The sequence below is a fragment of the Aedes albopictus genome, chromosome 2, assembly GCF_035046485.1.
Source record: "Aedes albopictus strain Foshan chromosome 2, AalbF5, whole genome shotgun sequence".
NCBI lineage: Eukaryota > Metazoa > Arthropoda > Insecta > Diptera > Culicidae > Aedes > Aedes albopictus.
The window spans coordinates 13,084,487-13,104,174 of NC_085137.1; the positions used below are offsets into that span (position 1 = coordinate 13,084,487).

General features: G+C 40.6%; 1 protein-coding gene across 1 annotated transcript in view; it reads left to right on the forward strand.

Moving 5' to 3' along the window:
• Positions 1–690: 690 nt before the first annotated feature.
• LOC109415442 (protein dachsous) overlaps positions 691–19,688 on the forward strand; it is a 376,681-nt gene continuing 357,683 nt past the window's right edge. Inside the window, exon 1 of the mRNA XM_062849191.1 lies at positions 691–2,864. The gene's annotated coding sequence lies outside the window, so the exon portion shown is untranslated. The remainder of the gene's footprint in view (positions 2,865–19,688) is intronic.

A 19,688-nucleotide genomic window follows, 5' to 3' on the forward strand; every position in this document is an offset into this window, starting at 1 on the left:
AAAAAAGAAAAGGGGACGCATGGTTGCTAGTAGGACCAAGAACTAATTAAAAACTTTCCCAAATTGAGTTTACTTCACACGACGTTGATGCGTAGCGTTAATTTCTTGACGATCTATTTATGTAGCGATTTATGTGAAAAAATGTGCACTTCAAACTTCAAGGTGAATCACTCCCCACGGCTCTTTTTCTACCTGATCGACGGACGGAGCATACCACAACCACCACAGTTTGCATGGAACAACATCACCAGTCAAGTCAGTAGAGTGAAGCAATGGAAGCATTTTCTTCTCTCGGTGTGCAACCCGTTCACTCATCGAGCTCACCTCATCACCGCAGCGCGCAAGCCAGCTAGCACACAAACATCCAGCAATCAATATGCTCTTAGTTCGGTTTGGATGCTATGCTCTCCGTGCCTCTTTGGTTGCTGCTGGACGGTAAAATACCGCAAGAGACGAACCGCGCGCGCGCGGGACGGACGGACCTGAAGAATGCCAGAGCAAGTTCCCAACCTACCGTCGGTCGTCGTCGAACAAATCTACCTGCGCGCTTCATCGGTGGATCGATCTTCACCTGAGCGCTGAACTCTGTGCTGCTGTTGTGCAAGGATGTGTGCGTGTGACGAACGGGCTTTGCGTTGGTGTCTCTTTGCGCTGACTGACCATCCGTTCCATCTTGGCGGCGCATGGTTGTGTGAGCTCCTTGTGCAACATTCTCACTCACGTTCCTCGCTTGTCCATTCGTTCAAGTCTCTCTCTCGTGGCTCTCTTGGGTTGCTGTGGGTCTGAACGACGATCGTTTTCGCTGGGATCGCATGGATTCGGTTGCTGGAATGGTTGGCCAGCGCCGTGAGATCAGTTCTTTAAACGCTCGGGTGAAGAGTTGAAGTCCGTCCCGTACGTCGTGTTTTAGCTGAGGGTCCAAGCGCGCGCGAGAGGTTTTTTTCGGAAAAGTTTTGCGGTGTAGAGACCCTAGGAGTGGCGAGTGAGGAAGAGAAGAGAGGAACGAGAAGAAGTCAGTGCTGAAGCGCATTAGAGGAGAGCTAGTTTTTCTTAATGGAATGAAATAACACGGCGCGCGAGCGAGTTGAGGACCCCGTTGAGTTGGAGTTTTTGGTACGATCTGAGGTGAATGTGCGGGAACGGGATCGCGATAGAGAATTACACAGCAGCGCGGCGGAGAGTGAAAGACAAGACTAGGGATACATTTTAAATTAACACCGTGCGTTTAGGAGGTCTGTGTATTTGAAGGGAGTTCGACTTTTCGCTCAGGAATTTGGAGATGTGAGGAAGATGGCTGTGGGGTTATTTGGCTGAGGAAAACTAATCAAGAGGCCTAGGAACAAGTGCGTGGAAAGCTTTTGTGTGTTGTGCAGAAGGGTCTCTCAAGATGAATCTCAATCAATGGCGGATGCTGCCACAATAGTTTGAACCACTTTCCGAAGGTTCGATCGTGGTTCACGATCAACCAATTCGCAACCAATTCGAAATTGCCCAAAGTGTGAAGTCTCGTCGTCATCAGAAGAATCAGATGCCGACCAACGAGTAGTTGAGCCGTGCAGAAGAGGTCAGAGGAAACCCCGCAAGAGTTGGGAAGAAAAGGGAAAAATCTTTTCAAGAAAGTTTGGATGGTCGCGGACTTCAACACGTATGAAGAAATTTATTTATTTTCATTTACAATTACAAACGTGCGCGCGCGGTGTGTTCTTGTCCGACGGCCTCCCCGTAGTTTTCTTCTTGTCATTATTGGCAGCGTAATCTTCGGCTGCTGCTACTTCAGCTTCTGCGCGGCGCAGGCCCTAGCAGCGAGGATGGTTATTTTTTCCTCCTTTTCATGAGAAATATCTCATTATATTGTTTTATACAGCTTGGCGCGAGAGCTCTGCCCCCCCCCCGTGCGTGTGAGTGAGAGGGATAGTAGACCAGAAGGCCAGAAGAAAAAGGAAACAAACAAAACCGAAGACCTGTGACGACTTGGAAAACGACTCGTCGACGATGGAAGAAGAGAGCAGCCAGCAGCACCGCGAAAAGAGTGTGTGGATGTAATACAAAGTGAAATACAAAAATATTTTTATAATAAAATAAAGTCAAACGCGCTGACGACGGAGAAGAGCATCAGGAAGAGCAAGGGAGAAAAAGTGCAGCGCGAAGAAACGCGGAGGAGAAAAGAGCAAGGAAAAAAGAAACCGGAGTCTGCGCGAGGATAGAAGTAAGTGAGTGAGTGAGCAGGCGGCGAGGAGCCAAGCGAAAAAAAGTACGAGGAAGAATTTTTTAAAAGAAAATTTTTGTAGCTGCAAATAGGAATTTTAATCACAAATTTTTTCTTCGGGATACGCGTTTTGATTTTGCGTACAGATGATTAAAACAAAGTGAGATTAAAATTGGGCTGCGGAATTTCGGCTGTTTGCGCAAGGATTTGAGAAAGCTGTCGCCGTCGCTGCAAGGAAGAAAGTCTCGGTGAAGATCTTCGTCGCTAAAACAGCAAAAAAAAAGGTGCCAGTGCCAGTGTCGATTTTCGGCTTTGCCTGATTCGTAGTGGTGATTTTGCCTAGCAAGAAAATAAAAGGTGGAAAAAGTGTTGATGCGACGGCAAAAGCCCGAGAGCGAGTGAGTGGCCGACCAATAGAGGAAGAAGATAATAAGGAAGTGAAGATTTCAATCGAGGCAGGCTGACGCTGCTGATGATGCTGAAAGGCTGAATGCACAAAGCATTTCATTGGTGAAGTGGATTCTATTGTTCTTCGGTTTATGGAACGCCGTCGCCACGCAACAAGCGGCGAGAAACAACAACAGTTGAAGCTGGGAAAAGCGGACTACAGCCGGCAGGATTAAGGGATTACTACTTACTGCTATAGCTGTGAATTAAGGTAATTATCGTCGGTTTTGACCGTCAGGTTGACGCTTGAAGCTGCTTTGGAAGACTGTTTTCCAAGAGACTTCAACGCGGGGTAAACGGGAAGCGTTTAGTTTACTGATCTGTCTTACAGATTCGGCATAGGCAATTTCTACGATACTAGTTTAAAGTGATGAAAATATTGCCAATGTTTATTCACATATTTTAAACCTTTTCAACAACTGAGATCCTCGCCTCAATATGTTACGATCCTACTAAACATTACATAGGAAAATCCGCCAATAACGACGTGTTCAAGTGATTGAAAGATATTCTATTCAACCTTAGAATCATTCTTTCAGACTGTCAGTGAATACTATCTGAATTTTAGTAAATATCCCACTTTGAGCTGCGGTAAAACTCAGATTTGCAACTTAACCACTGTTCTACTTAAAACTGGAGCATGATTTAGGAATCTGCACGCGACTACGCATGATAAATGTTTGGCGTTGATCAAAGTGCATTATTCTCGTTTTATTTTGGTCACTTATGCTATCTGCAAATAATGATAGTGAAGAAGTTTCTAACTGTTTTCGAGAATGAATCATAGTTCTAGTTTCTTCAAATCAAGGTAATCCAAGATCACTAAAAGAATTGTAGGAAACAAAGGTGCAGTGAGAATTCCAGTTTTCACAATAATGAATGATGGAGTTGTTCCTTAGGGAAATCACAACTCAAGTGGAGCAGAACCGGAATATTTTTATTCGAGAACCTGATATTGAGTTTCATGTCCGGGAAATTATCAAAATGTGAGGTCTTCGTTCGGAAGAGAAAGACTGCCGTTGGCTCGGGATAAGCTAGTCTAAGACTAAAAAGACTGTTTATAGAGAATAAAGAACAGAAACCCTTAGTGATATATATTAGGGTAAAAGCACTAGAGTTTGCCCTTCTAAAATTCTGCTAAGATCTTCGCCACTTTATACACAAAAAAGGAAATTGCAGGGGCGAACAATACAACAGTGGCGAAGATCAGTGCTTTTCCCCTAAATATATTCTGATTTTGTTGGCACAAATTTACCAAATGGATGAGAACGTGCCTCTGGAGCCGACCTACTGATAAATATATTCTAGGTGATTTGATGAACATTCAGTAGATGCTCTCCTGTAAGTATTTGCGGGTACATTATTTAAAAAAATGGCCGGTATAGTTTTTTTCTAATAACAATACTTTAGCCCGTGACTATCACGCCGTTGACCTGGGATCGAATCCCACTCCCGACATACTTATTTGCTTATTCGGAAGGCTCGGGGCCCCATTATAGTCACAGAAACATATGTGTCTTTTTTATCTTGGATTTTAGACCGCCAACTTGGATATATTGTCAGCATTTTTGGACTTGAGATATCTTCTTCGTACCAAATATACCCATATTTCAAGGCTTAAGACACCTAAAACATCGTTAAACAGCCACTATCTTGAATTTGGAGCAGCCACATTGGATTTTAGACCGCCATCTTGGATATTCTGGTAATCATTTTTTTTACTACGGACATCTTCCTTTTACCAAATATACCTATATCCCTTTCGGGACGGAGCGCAAAACAGTGAGTTCGCTATAAAAATTGCTTGAGCTTGATTTTGACTCTCCAGAATTCTTAAATTTCCCAACAAAACAACAATTTGTGTCCCTCGTTTGGAAGAACTACTCTTTATCTTTCGATTTCTAGCTTTGGCTACCTAGATAGGGTATGTGTGCCATCAATAATCTCACGCTCCCATATTAATCCTATTCGAAAACAAGCGATTACGGCACCGATTGATTCCGTTCTTTTTGTTTTCATGCGTGCTCACTTCTAACAAAAAATACAAAAATATGAAACACAACAAACTACGCTTCAATCCTTTGTTTTTCGTAGGATGAAAATGGGAGCCACATGCTTAATAAGGGAACCAATACCCTAAATCGGAAACAAAAAATATACGACAAATAAAACTTTTTCATGTTTTACGGTTTTGGTTCACTTTTTGTTTAATTTGCTGTGCTAAATCTTACATGAAAGGTAAACAAAAGTTTATTTGCACACGTGCAAATATAAGTAATGGCTCAGTTCTACCGGTGCTGATCCTGATCACTGAAATGGCCATAACTCCAACACGCCTTGAACGATACGGACTATTTTCAATAGCAAACAATGTGGTAAAATTCAAGCTATAATCCGATAAATCCGATTCACACGCACTTGGTGATTGTTAGAATATAACTGTTGTTTGGGTTTCTGGGTATTCCGTGTTTCTTCTTCTTCTTCTTCTTGTTTATGGCTCTACGTCCCCACTGGGACCTGGCCTGCCTCGCTTCAACTTAGTGCCCAAGCAACCAAAAGTTCGGATAAAATAGCATGTTTGGGCTAAATCAGCTATTCGAAGGAAGATGAATAGCATTCTATTCAGCTCACTTTTTAAGTAATTAACCGAACTTGAGTTCACAAAAGGTACACTTGTGTCGTTGAAAGGAACGCTATTCAGCTTGAAAATAAGCTTCGAAAAAATGAAAAAAAAAAATGTGTTTAGTCCTTAAAAATAATTTATTATTAAGAGACATTAATTAGTTCATGTGGAATCCAAATTAATTAATAGGGTATCGGGATGCTTCGTTGGCATAGTCCCCTCGTTCGGCCTATCTTAACGTTAACCAAAAACTCAAACAAACACGCCGAACTGGATATCGGAAAAGCTTTGCGCCAAACACCTGTAACATTTCGTTTCAATTTTAGCCCTTTGGAGTATTAAAATTGTATGAAAATGTCACTTTGTTTAGCTTTTGTAGACGCTATGATTCTTCGGCTTAGTGGGTAGTCTATACACATGATCATAAATGGCATGATTCTGGAATATTTCGAATTGCCTTTTCAATAACTGAACATTTGATGCGACGGTCAAAGATGCTATTTTGAATTTGTATGTTTGTTTTTAACGAATAATAACTATTTTACAAATTACATGTGGGCCGAATATTGAGGACATTTTTTTCACTATGTACCCAAATCTTGGCCCATCAGTAAAGTGACGTCAAAAACACCGATAAAGTGACGCCAACAACATTGCTTGCGTAAGAACCAGAAAGAACGAACAGAAAGATAGATTTTGTGTGCAGTGACTGTAAAAATATAACACAATAATCGGGTTGCATTGTTTTCGTTACTAAAAAAGAAAGAACTTTAGTTTAAGTAATTTATTTATAGTTTTTTGAAAATTTGGCTCCGAAAATGTAATTTGAAAGCATGATTGGTGAACAAACAGAGATAATACCTCAGCAGAAATATTGAAAAAATGAGATAATAAGTGGTTCTAGTGCATGGAAAGCAATAGGCCAACGTTGTATCCACTAATAGGCCAATTTATGTACCATAGACCAACGTTGCATACCATCACATCCAATCTTTTCAACTTAGTTAAGTAAATTCTTGAATATTTACGTTCGTTCACTTCCAATTGGTGAAACATGCATTGCCTAGAGTGCGTAATAGGGTCAACATATTATTTCTAGTGCTATTAATTCATGAGTTATGGTCACAATTGTCAAGGCGGTTTGCAAATTAGGCCAAGGAATGATCCATATACCCTACCTTGAAATATTTTTTTTTGTTTTTTACTTCCTGAGATTTGAACTCGGGTTCTCCTCGTTGAAAGCCGGTGCCTAACCACTACTCCATGTATGTGTTGTTAGGAACTTGGGATTTTACTCAATGTGCTGATATTATTTAGTAGAGCTCAATCAGGTTTGCGTGTGAACTTTATCTGAACTTGGAATACTTTTTGAAGTCGAAAGTTCGAAAGAAGTTCACGTGGAACTTCTTGTAAACTTACACAGTTTGACATTTTCAGTTTGTTGTGGTTCTCAGTGCAAAGCAATAAATTAGGGCCAGTGTATCGACTTTCAGAAAAGATTATAAGTTTCCAGTGACTACGATCGCGCGCTGCAGCGACAAGTGAGACGGAGATGGAGACATCCAGCATAGCTGGAAAAACATTATGCACAGCCGAAAAAAAACTCCGGCGGAATCCGAGGTGGAACAGTTTTCCGCTGCGGGGGCAGCCTTTGAGCCACACAATACGGATGCTTTGCGTTGATTAAAAGTAAGTACGCTGAAATATTATAGTGAAACAAAGTGTACTTGTGAAATTAACACAAGCTGTGGCTGCTGAGCTCGATTTCCGAGTGATATAATTGAATGAGAACTTCTCCCGAGCTCCGCTGTCGCCGAAGTTCAAGTGAAGTTCACTTTTGGTACGGTTAATATTTATCTGAACTTTGAGTAGTAAGTTCAAAACAAGTACGAAACAAGTTCGAAATGGAACTTTTCAAGTTTTTGGAATAGGTCAAACTGAACTTTATTTGAGCTTTAGAGGCACACAAAAGTTCAACATGAGTTCGGTTAAATTTTATTTGAACTCTGCTCAAAAGTTCAAAGTAAGTTTTTTTCTGGATCTCTTTTTTACTTTTATGTCGTTTTGAGGAGCAGTCAAAAACTTGTACATGTACTTCCAAGTTCATAAACAATACATGAGTAACTTTTTGGAGAATTAAGTTCAACGAAACCGGAATTGAACCAAACTTGAACTTCTGAGTTCGTTCTTCAAGTTGAATCCGAACTTTTGATTGTTTGGGTGTTCTTTGAGCACTTCCACAGTTATTAATTGAAGGGCTTTCTTTACCTGCCATAGCATGAATTTGTATGTTGTGAGGCAAGTACAATGATACACTTTGCCCAGGGAGTCGAGAAAATTTTCCCGACCGAAATGGGAATCGAACCCGCCGTCTCCGGATTGGCGATCCATAGCCTTAACCACTAGGCTAACTGGAGACCCGTGTTTCTCTAGAAATTCATTCCCGGATTAATTCAGGAATTTCTTCTAGGACTCTCCAGCAAACTTCTACTAAGATTCTGTTTGGAATTCGTTCATGATTCCTTCAGAATTTTTCTCTGTAATTCTTCCAAGAGTTGAAGGAATCTTTCTAGATCCCTTCTGGAATTTCCCCAAGAGTTCCTTCTGGAATTCCTCCAGGAACTACGTAATCCTTTGAGAGATTTTTTCAATGATTGCTCTTATCCAGCATTATTTCAGGAGTTACAAAAGAACTTCAGCAGATCTTTCTGGGATTAATTCAGGATTTTTTCCTGAGATTGACCAGGAATTCCACATTTTATTGCCTAATAAGTTTCTTTTGAAAGTCCTCTAGATGTTCTTTCTAGGAATCTTTGAAGAGTTTCTGGAGCAATCCCTGAACGAATTATTGGAGGAGTCCTAGAAGGAGATATCCTAAAAGATATTACTGGAGAAATATTGGATAGCACTTTTCTAGGAATCTCGTAGGACACTCTCAATAGAATCCCTGAAATAGCTCCCTGAGAAATCCTGGAACGAACTTCTGGAGAAATTCCTGGAGGAACAATTCCTGGAAGTATCTGGGGAGAAATTTCTGGTGGAATTCTGGATGATTCTTTAAGAATCTCAAAAGAAACTACTGAAAGAATCTCAAAGATGTTTGTTTTCCGATTCTCAACGATGAACTTTGAAAATTCTGAGATGTCAGCTGAATAGGTTTGCTGGTCAGTTGGCTGTGCAAATCTCGGCAAGAGAATGGAAAAGTTGATTCCCGACAATCTGAATAAAATCTGTAGACTAGCACACATCACCTAGCACCCACGTTTTCAATTCAATCAAACTGCCTTATCTTGATTCTGTGGAATTTGAATAGAAAATTTATGTCGTTTAAATTGCAAGGCTGAAAAAAACCCAAGCTTAAGAAACATCAGTCCATAGCAGAGTTGCGCAATATCAGTCTTGTCAGGTGACTAGTGATATTGCACCATCGTCACTATCACTCCAGACCAATCAATATCAAAACGACAATGACAGACAACGACTTGATATTGATCATAGGCGCCAACTTAGGGGGGGGCAAGCATCGTTTTGCCCCCACCCCCAATATTTGACGATTTTTCGATTTTCCCATACAAAAAATCAGAAAAACCAGGCTTTGCCCCCCCCCATAATTTGGCCAAGTTGGCGCGTCTGATATTGATCATCAACGAATCATTGCAACTGATGGGATATTTTAGTGGTTTTCGCCAAAACTCAAACTTTTTTGTGACCAACATGCACTTGTTGTTTTGGACCACATATAAAAATATCATCTTGGTAAATCTTAATTTGGATTTTCAAACGAGTTTTAAAGATGGCCTATCAGTGATATCCCTATACCATCACAGTCAGTCCAGTTCTGATGGAACAAGGAAAGTGACTCAATAGACTATAGGGCACTGCACTGTCAATAAGAGCGAAAGAGAGGGAGAAAATTTCGTGCAGAGCCCTATAGAACGCACGCTGACTTGGACCGCAGTAGGCCTATCAAAATCAGTGATTTGCTTACCATTGACAGTAACACAGTGCTACTCTGGTCCATAGTATACTCAAGAAGTCTATAAAGATACAAAAAAAAAAAAAAGAAATGTGTGCAATAATAGTCGTGTTCAATGAAGTAGGTTGAACATTGTTGAAGTTGCTGTATCCTGCTCTTACCCATTTGTTGACGAATAGGTAAGAGCAGGTTGCAGCAACTTCAACAATGTTCAACCTACTTCATTGAACAGGACTAATATCTTAGCATCTAATGACCTAGGATGCGCCTTTTTTTTTTTTTTTGAAAAGTTGCTGAAATCTGGAACCAAAACATCTAAAAAAGCACACCAAAGGCTTTTTGAAATTGGTCAAGCGGTTAAAAAGTTATCGGGTCAGTTAAATTTTTTTACTTATATTTTACGTGACTTTGGAAAAAAATAATGTTCTACAAGTTTATTCAAAATTCAATTTGTGAGAGATTCATAAACAGATTAAAAATCAGTTGAAAATTCTTTCAACCATTGTGAATTTCTTTGATAATTCCTTAGTTATTTACATCAGTAATAAAATTGAAAATATTGTCGGCAATTTCTGAGGAATATTTTTCTGAAATTTTAACCCCAATTTCTCCGATTCATAGTCCCTTTGCAAATTTTTCCGGCAATTTTATTGTGATTCCTCGTGTAATTCTTTATGATTTCATTGTATTAATATTGGTTCGGCAATTTGTTTAGAAATTTCGAAATATATTAAAATAATCATGGAAAGCTTTTCCGGCAGTTCCGCTTGCAATTTCTTAGTCATTGATTTATAAATTTCTCAGACAATTATTCTTGGAATTAATGTCACAGTTTCTTCTGTATATTCTTTGGAAATTCTTCCAGCTAATTCTCTGTGAATTTCATCGATCATTCCCTTGCAAATTTCCAGACAATTCCTGTGAAAATTCAGAAATTCCCATTTGGGCTTGCTCCAAAAATTTACAGAGGACAATTTCCAAAAGAATAGAAAAATAAATTTCAGAATGGAATTGTCAAATCAATTTGCAGAGTAGATCTAGAAGTTATTCTCGAAGGAAAACCCGAAGAAATTCCCGAAAAACTTTTGAAACAATTCCGAATTAGGACAAATTTCTCTCAAAATAACCTTAAAAGTTTCCTAAGAGTTGTTAAAGGAATTTGTTTGAGAATTACCAAAGTAATCCTGAAAAAAAATTAATACTCTACATAGAAGTAGGCTAAATTTAATCAAAAAAAATAAAATAAAATATATCCCAAAGAAGTCGTCAAAAAAAAAAAAAAAATCCGCAAGTACATCCGATTATTCTTTTGCACGGGAGGTTCTTTTGCTATAACTCAGTCAATTTGGAGCCAATTGACTTTATTTTTTTGTGCATAGATAGTTCTGATCGTGCCTGCATGCGTATAACATTGGCTGAAAAATTTTGCGAAGATATTTTTAATAGGAAAAGGAATTCTGAAGGAATCAATCAACATAGGTTCCAAAGAAATTTGTGAGATGATTCCCAGAGTCATTGGGAACGTTTACAAATTACAACATTTGGGGGAGGGGGGTCTAGAAAAGTGTGACAGTACGTATATTAGGTATAGGAGAATAGCGTGACAGAGAGGGGAGGGGGTCTAGAAATCCTGAAAAACGGTGGACGTAATAAATGAATCTTCCCATTGATAAATAAATGTCTAATGAAAGTATCGAAGGAATTCTCACGAGAATTGCTGGAAGAGTTGTTAGAGAAATAATAATAATAAAAAAACAAATATCAATATAATTGCTGACACACTTTCAAATCCTGAGTACCACAATTGGCAAAGGAATTCAAAAAAAATCCGAGGAGCTTGCCGATGAAGTTTATGAAGAAACGATGAAATTTTCAAAGAATGTGCTGAAAGGTGTTTTGTAACAAATTCCAAGCGTATTAAAGAAGAAATTTTAGAAGAATATGCCGAAGAAATTTGCCTATCCTAAAGAATTACTGAGGGATTTTCAAATTGAGATACTAAATATACCAACAAATTGCAAAACAATTTCCAAATAAATTGTCAGGACTATTTCTTAAGAAAGGGTCAAAAGAATATTGTACCGAAAACACAAATTTCTTGTATTATACGTACAGGCCGGTCTCGGTTATCCAGAGTCGAGTTTGGGAACATCCCAATACGTATATCTTGCAAATGGAATGCTATACGAAGCTGACATTTTGATTGATTACTAATCAAACTTAGTTTTACAATTTTGTATCATTTTCACAAATGCTCTGTAAAAGTATTTGCATGTTCATTTGATGGAGTCACTTTCTTACATTTTTTCTGGAAAGCATTTTTTTAAATACAAATGATTTTTAAAGCAATAAAACAAAGATGTCGCGACAAATGTTAAATGGTTCAATTCAATAATTACCTCAAGAATATTGCACGGATGACACCAAAACGATTGCGTTTAAACTAGTTCTTTTCGTACACCCTTAAATGAAACAACACAGCGCACGAATAACTTTCACGCAGCGAGCAAAAAGACAAAGGATTTTTCACGCAGATTTGTGTACGACTGGATCAACACAAAAAATGTGCTGATCCGGAGGTACACAAATCTGGTGTCCGGCCATTTGGCCGAACGCCGTTTGGCCGAATGCCGTTTGGCCGAACGCCATTTGGCCGAATGCCATCTGGCCGAATGGCCGTTTGGCCGAATGCCGTTTGGCCGAATTATGTTCAAAAGAATTCAGAGGAAGTTTTTGACATTCCAACTACCATAATGGTCATCAGAAATATTTCCTTCTTTTAATCATAGGCTATTCTTTCTAGTTTTGGTATTTAGGGATGAATTGGCGTTGAACCTGTTAATATTTTATCAAAGATTTTTCCTTCTTGGCTGTTCTTTTGAGTTATACTTATGCGAAGAATAGTGACATGGTCACTTAAGTTCATCATTTATTTTCGGCCAAACGGCATTCGGTCAAATGGCATTCGGCCAAATGACCCTTTCGGCCAAATGGCGTTCGGCCAAACGGCATTCGGCCAAATGACCCGGAACCCACAAATCTCCGTGAATTTTTTTTTGTCTTTTCGGTCGCTGCGTGAAAGTTACTCGTTGCTCTGTGTACATCGAGTTCTGCGTGTACTTAGTGCAGTACCTATATCATTAGACACATTCCACGCACATCTAAAACGCGTTTTTTGAACTTCATTGAACGATATTTCCAAGCTCTTGCTGTCGATTTTGATTCTTTTTGCATTTAAATGAAGACTATTACTAATATTCTTCGAATAGTACCTGAAACTTTGAAAAAAGTAACAAATTTCTTGACGTTCGGTCAAAAATCGTCATTTTTTGCGATGGTGTCCCGTTACGCTGCATTTCTTGATTTCTTGATTTCGAAGTACAAAGGTCCAATTCAATTAGAAAGCATATAATGAATCTTCTATTCAAATCTGATCGTTTGATATGCTGGTTAGCGTGTATTTAACAACATAACTGTTTTTTGAAGCAAAAGTTTGATTCTCGCGCAAAACGTAACGTGTGGAATGTGTCATTATACTATGAAATTGATCGGAATTCACTTATACGAAAAATCAAACGTTAAGTCACTGAAATCGGCACTCCCTAGGCACTCCTTAGGGAAAAATCCTAAATACGCTAATATATTTATCATGTGTAATGGGTCTTGAAGGTATTGGAGTATATTATCCCCAATGGTATTACAAAGAAACACGTCATACTCAAATCGTCACATAAACAACTTTTAGGTTTTGGCGCGATACAGGTTACTTGTGTTCTATCTAAACCCATTAATGCGAATGCGCAACTATTCAGTAAGACTATTCTGAGCATATCTGGGTTGGATTCCGACTCGGTTAAAGAGCTATTCATAATGGTAGGTTTAGAGACGAATGCCCCTTCAGGGTAAAGTCTCTATAAACAAAAAAAAAAGTAGTTTTCTTGATTCTCCTGGTCAGAAAGCATTTTGTAGCGTGTTAATATACGAATTGACAATTGGCTAAAAAAGATTTTTATGGGAGATAAAATACTAAGCTGGTAATCATGTCAAGTTGGAACTTCTGAAGATTTTTTTTATATGATTTTGGATTTCTAGATTGAAACTTTCGGAAAATAAATGCATCTCCGTTTTGACATTGAGAAAAACAGCTGAAACGATCGATGTTTGGCTCAGATCAATGCCATTGCAAGCACACAGTCGGTCATATTGGGTCCACCATACCAATCGCCGGTCGTCAGCGCACGCGGCAAATCGAAATGAAGAAAAATGGAAATGAGTGCAGACGGAATTGGAGTAACACTACGCCGCCAGCAGCGCAGCGTCCCCCGAAGAAAGAGGTCTTCTCCGCTGTTCAAAAACGAAAAAAAAAAAAATCGGGAAAGATAGGAGTCAACAACGCGCCGCGCCGGTGCGCGCAGAGCCCCCAAAACGAAACGGACAGCGCGAACATCGAATTGTAGGTATCGGTTGTGGTTGTTGAGCTCTGTGAGATGGAAGGTTGTCCAACGATTCCTGCTGGCTGGCCTGGCCGTTGCCGGGTCGAATTTGCCACTAACCTAGATGCGGGACGGCGCGAGGATGGGACGGGACGGGACGGGCGGACACGGAAAGAGAATCGAAGCTGCCGAGAGTTATAAATAAAATATTTAATCCCAGACAGTAAATAACGAATGTCAGCGTAATATTTTATGGGCTCTTCCTCGCGAGCTGACTTGTGTGTGGCGGGTCTCTTTCTCCTGGCTCTCACTCTCGGTCGGTTTGGAGTTCGACGGCGGTTTTTACTCCGGTTCCTCACCTTTTGCCCATGGGTAGGTAGGTAGGTTAGCGAGCCTACATTGCCAGAGAGACAGGCGAAATCCAAGAAAACTTCAATCGAGAGTTATGCGTTTTTTTTTTCATCCCGAACAAGATCCCAAGAAAAGACAGCGCGGAAGGTATTTTTTCGGGCTCGAGTTCGGGATAGAATTAAATTATGCTAAAAATTCAAAACAAATTATATCGAATCGAGACGTTGACCTTTTTCCAATGAACGGATAGCCCTTTTCTCGTGCTGCGTTCTTTCCTCTACAGGATGAGTTATGCTAGTGCGGTCAAATCGTATCTTGTCCTGTCCTATCGAGCAAAAATATGGGAGAAGAGTGCCAAGCGGGGGTTCGTCGCTTAGAATTGAAGTCTCTTTTCGTTTTGGAGAGGATCGGGAGGAGCAAGAAAGTTATTGATTCCGTCCTTTTGAGTGCAATATGGTCTAGATCTTATCTGGTCTTTAACAGATTTAAGATTCTATCAAATTTCATGCTCGAGCGCGGACGTCAAACTGTTGCTTCCGTCATGTTTTTGTTTTCTGATGCTTTTCCGTTTCGAAAAGTTCGACTTTAGAGTTTCTTCAATAGTGCAAAGTGCCAATGGTAAAGGTTTTGATAATGAAAATAAAAGTTTGCACTACTAAATCATTATTTTGACGAACTGCACTGGAAATGAAATTAAGAAATAACAACATTGTATTTCTTAAGGAATGCAAAGAATTGAAATTGTACTAGTCTAGTGTTACGGTTACTTGCGATGGAAATCACGTATGTAATGTTCCAACCGATTAGAGTCACTGTGGGGATCACTTTGAAAGCGACTTGTCAGGAAACAGGTTCGTCTGCCAAAGAAAAGGTTTACTTTCAATTGCGCACGAGAGCCGCTCAAGTCCACACTGACGTTGTCGCACCCTACAACAGGTATAGGCTCTCCTGCCTGCCGACATGTATGGCTCACCCCGTTCCAAAGCGTTCCAGCACTCATTCACTTCCTGGAGGCGCCCTCAAGCTATTTGGCAATAATAGTAATAAAACCAGCACTATGCCAGAGAGCGAGAGCAGGCGGCCGAAACGACGCGAAGGGGAACGGAGTAATAAATAGACGAGCCCGTCTGCCTAGCTAGGCCGGGGCACACATTGTTGCATCCTCGGTAAAAAGTCGGATTTCTTGGGAAGATACCTAGGTGCTCGCATCTCTGCTGCCAGACAAGAGGAACCATGCCATGCAACGGGGAACAAGTCGCCAAAGGGGACTTTGATGATGCTACTTTCTGGAAGAGGATACAGAGCGTTGAGGGAAAAAGCACGCATGCACGCGCGCCGTCCCAGTTTACGCAAATGAAGTCAGAGTTGAAGCAAGGAAGAACAGACAATCAAGTTAGCGAATAGCGAATATAATGCGATTGTTGCATTATGCATGGGTGCATAGATAAAAAGCAATTTGAGTAAGAGCTTTCTTAAATTTGATATAATCAACATTTTATGTCTATTTATCATGTTGCTGAAGAGCTTGCCTAATGGCGGAATTTTGAAACAAGTGTCCCATTATATGTATGTGAGGGGCCCAGATGAAAAGGGGTGTAAGTGATCATTTGGTTGATTTTGAACTGAGCATATAATAAAATTCTTCAGATTACAAGCTTTCAGGAACTTTTTTAAGATTGTTTTTATAATGATTAGAAAAATTACAATAAATCGGAAAAAAATTGAGTTGATTTTGAAACTGCATACAATTTGTATGGGATGAAGAATTGATGAAAAACTTTAAACCTTATTTACTCGAAAGTAGGTTTTTGTCACTTAAACTCCTTTGCTTCTAACCCCCTCATGTAGGTCTTTGTCATACGTTTAATTTCCGCATATTGGTTTGATCCACTCTATTTTGCGCCTCAATACAGAGATTCTCCTTATACTGTCATTACAGAGGCGCGAAACACTTTCAGATACTATGAAATCCTCTGGATGTTCTCTAAAACACCGATGACGCTTCCTAAAGCATGCTTGATACTTTCTGAAACGCCATGAAACCACTTGTAACACCCCTGATACCTCCGGTACCGGAGTGGACTTGGTGGGATGGTTAAAGCATCTGACATCACACCGAGGACATGGGATCGAATCCCACTCCTGACAAACTCACCTTTCGGAAGGGTCCCGAGGTGAATTAGCCTATAGCTAAAACTCTTGTTAATAACTTATTAACCTTAAAAGGGATACCTTCATGGCCTCAGTTTCGTCACCTCGCTGAGCGTGTTTCATCAAAGACGAGCTCTGAAAGGCTCCTGGGGTCCAATGGACCCCAGGTATCCCTTTTAGGGTTAAAAATCCCTTCTGGTACCTCTTTAACTCCTTTGTACCGCATGAGACTCCGTTAAAACCCCCTGAAACCAGCTAGAATCCCCTGAAACCCCGTGAAACAGCCATATACCTACTGACAAACCTCTCAGGTTTCCTGGGGCCCCTGAAACGCACCTGATACCTCGTAAATCATTCCTGAGGTCCCATTAAATGCCCCTGAGACTCCCTGAAACCCCCTAGCATCTGTGCGACACCATCAAACGCCCCTGAGACTTCTTTACACACCCTTGAGATCTCCAAGCATTCCCAGAAATCTCCTGGGATCCCATGAAACGCCATTGAGACTTCCTGGTATTCCCACTGAAACTCTGAGACCCTCTGAAACGTCTTTGAAACCCCTAAAACCTCCCTGAATCTCCCAGGGAACCCAGGCAACGCCCCATAAGACCCCCGTGGAGCTCCTTAAGACCACCTGAAATGCCCTTGAGACCTCTTAGAGCCTCAAAAGCCCTCTGAAACGACACTGAAACGCTTCTGAAACGATCCTGGGACCCCATGAAACCATCTAAAATGCCCTTTTCTTTTCCCGGGTGTCCCACTTTCGTTCTAGTGCTTCAATCTTTACGAAACTTGGAATACTCTCAGAATATGCAATAAAACATCAATTTTTTTATCACATTTAAGGTACATATGTTTCCTATTAAAGTAACATTACCTAAATGAAATATTAGTAGATTCATAGCAGTTAGGGATACTTAGGGTGAGATTTGGGCGCATTTTCGCTCAAGGGTCGCAGTACGGAATTGAGGGGTATTTAAGGCAAGTTTAAGTCTAAGGGGGAGTTTTATCCAAGAAGTTCCCTAAGAATAGGTCATTGGATCTACATGCATATCTAGCAATCATTTGAAGCACTATGAACAAAGATCATGTTCCCACAGTTTGGATCAATCAATGAGTTCAATAACTGTTCCTTGAATCTACAAGCGTAGCTAGTGACCTCTCGGTATAATACGAATAAGGTTTGAACTCATCTCTGAAATGCACTGATACGCCCTAAAACCTAGTAGAAAACCTTCTTTAAACCCCTGTAGACTTCATTTAAACTCTTCTGACGTTCTGAAGAACCCCCACAAGCCCGCCATGAAGTCCCTAAGCCCCCAGAAATACCTTGAAACCTTTAAGTAATCCCTTCTGAGACCCCAATAACTTCCCTAAAACTTTTTGTTTAGTGGAACCCCTTAGAACCCTGTGTGAAGAATTAGCATTAAGTTTAAAATTCACAAATACAAAGAAATTAAAAAAAAACCTTAGAACCCGCTGATAATAATAAAAGCACAAGGAAGCCCCTTAGAAAGCCTCACTGTACAAACCCACCCCTCCACCCCTGTCATCAAACTTTCATGTACTTAGGATGTTTTTTTCAAAAATGTTAAGTATGTAGAACTAGATGTAGGCTGACTATTCTTAATCGGAAAACAACAAAGAATTTTATGGGCGAAAATTGTTACCTACATTATAGTAAAGAAAATAGTATAAAAAATTTACTAAATCACAATTTCTCCGATGGACTCTTTTCAAACTTTTCAGTTGAACAATATAGCCTAAATTTAGATTTCCGAGGTACATAAAAGTTTAAAAATATTTGAAATTTTGATATCGTACCCTTCGAGACTCTGCTGAAGCTGATTAAAACCCTGTAATGCCGCCATGAAACCACCTAACATCCCCTGAACTCTACTGAAAAGCATTGAAACTTCTCAGGAAACCCTCTGCGGGCCCTAAAATTTCTTTAAACTCTACGAATAACTTTTAGAATGCTCTGAAATCCTCCAGAATAACTCTCTAAGGCCCTCCTAGTCGTTCTTTAAACTCTACGGAAGCTTACGAAAATCCAATGAAATGCCCTGAAATCCCTTTCGAGCCCCTATGCTTTCATAAAAGTTCCTAAGGGGGCATCCATAAAGTACGTTATGCTTAAAGTGGTGAGGGGGGTTTGGCAAAGTGTGACAAGCAATGCACAAAGTATAAGAAAATCCCGTACGAAGGGGGGACGGGGAGTTGCAACATCCCAATTTTAGCATGACGTACTTTATGGTTGCTCCCTAAAACTCCCTGAAATCGCCTGGATCGAATTGTCTTCTGAAACCCCTTTGAAGCTCGAATAAAAGACCCTGAAGTTCCCGGAGAGCCCTTCTGAAACCTTCTAGGATTCTCTTGGAAGCCTCTCAAATCCAATGATACTCTGGGAACGCTTTTGAAATTCCCAGAAATGGCATGCCTTGAATCTGCCTTGACAGCCTCCTTCAATCCCTCTAAACGCCATATGGCAAGACCTTGAATTTTCCTAACCATTCACCCTTGTCAAACTGCCCTGCATTTTCAGACCGATTTCAAGGCCCATTTCAGGAAGGTTTTAGATGCGTTTCAGCGCATTTCATGATGTTTTCGAGACCTTTTCGAGGGCTGCAGAGACTCTTCTTCTTTATGGCTCTTTTTTGAGCATTTCCACAGTTATTAATCGATCCCGCCGTCTCCGGATTGGCGATCCATAGCCTAAACCACTAGGCTTACTGCAGGGACTCTATGATGAGCTAACGGAGATGGTGCGGGGTGAGGCTTATGGTTAATTAGAAGCATTTCAGGAGGTTTTTGGGGGACTTCACAGGCTCCCTGGTGGGTTTCATGAGGCCTTCTTGGGGGATTCAAAGGTATTTCAAGGCGTTTCAGAGAATGTTCCAGAGACACTTTAGCGGGCATTGACTCTCAGGTGAGCTTCAGGAGGAGATCCAGATACGTTTCAAAGCATTTCAGGAGGTTTTCAGGGGGCTTTAAGGGGGCTGTACAGGCCATGAGGTGAGCTTTAGGATAGTTACAGAAGTTTATGTGTCGTTTCAGGTCGTTTCAGAGAACTTCAGGAGGACTCTGAGGGTTTTTAGGGGGCTTCGCATTCTCAAAGGTGAGCTTCAGAGTGAGGTGGGTTTCAAAGACATTTCAAGGCATTTTAAGGCATTTTGGGGCCTGGGGTATTCAAGGGAGTTTCGGGGTGGCTTAGGGGCTTGTAATTATCGGGTAAGTCGGTCGGGAGCGGTACTGAGACTCCCCGACACAATAGCCTCAGGGTCGGCACGCTCACGTCCCGTAACTCGCGGGCAGGGAACTCTCGCACTTAGAAATAGATAACCACAACAGCACTTCACGGACAACTACACTTTATTCAGGTTTTACACTGTATATTTCTGGCACTTCCTTCTCCCTTTATCTCCCACTTCCTTAAAGCTAACCTGACCTTATCGTTGGGGGCCCCTTTCCTGCAGCACTCCACCACACCTGTCCTCCACT